The sequence below is a fragment of the Cornus florida genome, unplaced genomic scaffold (assembly GCF_030987335.1).
Source record: "Cornus florida cultivar Cherokee Brave unplaced genomic scaffold, ASM3098733v1 CherokeeBrave_3.0.0_Hap2_scaffold_149, whole genome shotgun sequence".
Classification (NCBI taxonomy): Eukaryota; Viridiplantae; Streptophyta; class Magnoliopsida; order Cornales; family Cornaceae; genus Cornus; species Cornus florida.
Window position 1 is genome coordinate 37,501 of NW_026775637.1, and position 2,500 is coordinate 40,000.

A 2,500-nucleotide genomic window follows, 5' to 3' on the forward strand; every position below is an offset into this window, starting at 1 on the left:
CTCGCCCGCATGCTCGTGCACACCGGCGTGCACGTGGGCATCGTATGCTAAAAAATGAAGTTTGGAGTTTGGGTTCAGAAATCTTATGGGAGCTTCCTAGAAGCCTAAGAAATGCTTTGCTCGAGACGGATTTCGATTTAGATTTCCGCCGTGTTAATTTTGCCAATTACGGCTCCTCGCGCGCACGCTCAAGCACCCCGACGTGCACACCGGCGCGCACGTGGGCATCGTATGCTAAAAAATGAAGTTTGGAGTTTGGGTTTGAAAATTTTACGGGAACTTCCTAGAAGCCTAAGAAATGCTTTGCTCGAGACGGATTTCGATTTGGAGGTCCCCCGAGTTAATTTTGCCCATTACGACTCCTCGCCCGCATGCTCGTGCACACCGGCGTGCACGTGGGCATCGTATGCTAAAAAATGAAGTTTGGAGTTTGGGTTTGAAAATTTTATGGGAGCTTCCTAGAAGACTAAGAAGTGCTTTGCTCGAGACGGATTTCGATTTAGATTTCCGCCGTGTTAATTTTGCCAATTACGGCTCCTCGCGCGCACGCTCAAGCACCCCGACGTGCACACCGGCGCGCACGTGGGCATCGTATGCTAAAAAATGAAGTTTGGAGTTTGGGTTTGAAAATTTTACGGGAACTTCCTAGAAGCCTAAGAAATGCTTTGCTCGAGACGGATTTCGATTTGGAGGTCCCCCGAGTTAATTTTGCCCATTACGACTCCTCGCCCGCACGCTCGTGCACCCCGGCGTGCACGTGGGCATCGTATGCTAAAAAATGAAGTTTGGAGTTTGGGTTCGGAAATTTTATGGGAGCTTCCTAGAAGCCTAAGAAATGCTTTGCTCGAGACGGATTTTGATTTGGAGATCCCACGAGTTAGTTTTTGCCCATTATGACTCCTCGCCCGCACGCTCAAGCACCCCGGCGTGCACGTGGGCATCGTATGCTAAAAAATGAAGTTTGGAGTTTGGGTTCGGAAATTTTATGGGAGCTTCCTAGAAGCCTAAGAAGTGTTTTGCTCGAGACGGATTTCGATTTGGAGGTCCCCCGAGTTAGTTTTGCCCATTATGACTCCTCCCCCGCACGCTCAAGCACCCCCGCGTGCACGGGGGCATTGTATGCTAAAAAATGAAGTTTGGAGTTTGGGTTTGGAAATTTTATGGGAGCTTCCTAGAAGCCTAAGAAGTGCTTTGCTCGAGACGGATTTCGATTTGGAGGTCCCCCGAGTTAATTTTGCCCATTATGACTCCTCGCCCGCACGCTTAAGCACCCCCGCGTGCACGTGGGCATTGTGTGCTAAAAAATGAAGTTTGGAGTTTGGGTTTGTAAATTTGATGGGAGCTTCCTAGAAGCCTAAGAAGTGCTTTGCTCGAGACGGATTTCGATTTGAAGGTCCCCCGTGTTAATTTTGCCCATTACGGCTCCTCGCCCGCACGCTCAAGCACCCCGGCGTGCACGTGGGCATTGTATGCTAAAAAATAAAGTTTGGAGTTTGGGTTTGGAAGTTTTATGGGAGCTTCCTAGAAGCTTAAGAAGTGTTTTGCTCGAGACGGATTTCGATTTGGAGGTCCCCCGAGTCAATGTTGCCCATTATGGCTCCTCTCCCGCATGCTCAAGCACCCCTGCGTGCACGTGGGCATTGTATGCTAAAAAATAAAGTTTGGAGTTTGGGTTTGGAAGTTTTATGGGAGCTTCCTAGAAGCTTAAGAAGTGTTTTGCTCGAGACGGATTTCGATTTGGAGGTCCCCCGAGTCAATGTTGCCCATTATGGCTCCTCGCCCGCACGCTCAAGCACCCCGGCGTGCACGTGGGCATTGTATGCTAAAAAATAAAGTTTGGAGTTTGGGTTTGGAAGTTTTATGGGAGCTTCCTAGAAGCTTAAGAAGTGTTTTGCTCGAGACGGATTTCGATTTGGAGGTCCCCCGAGTCAATGTTGCCCATTATGGCTCCTCTCCCGCATGCTCAAGCACCCCTGCGTGCACACCGGCGTGCACGTGGGCATTGTAGGCTAAAAAATGAAGTTTGGAGTTTGGGTTTGGAAATTTTATGGGAGCTTCCTTGAAGCCTAAGAAGTGTTTTGCTCGAAACGGAATTCGATTTGGAGGTCCCCCGAGTCAATTTTGCCCATTACGACTCCTCGCTCGCATGCAATATCTACTCCTGTCAGAGCTGTGGTTTTACTTAAGACTACTATAGGGGGGGGGGAGTTCTCAGCACCAAGAGCTGCAAGTAAGGCCATTGCTTGCTTTGCAGTCTCGATTGCTCTACTAGTGAATAGTAGATGTCTTGGTTAGCTTGGAACGAAAAAAAAAATTTTTTGGGGAAAAAAAAAAAAAAAAAGTTTTTGTGAAAAAAAATTTTTCGAAAAAAAAAAAAAAAAAAAAAAAATTTTTTGGATGCCTCGGTCTTCTATTTGTTTTGCTTGGGTAGATTAGGAAAAAAAAAAAAAAAAATTTTTTTGTTGGATGCCTCGGTCTTCATATTCTTTCTCGGCTATTT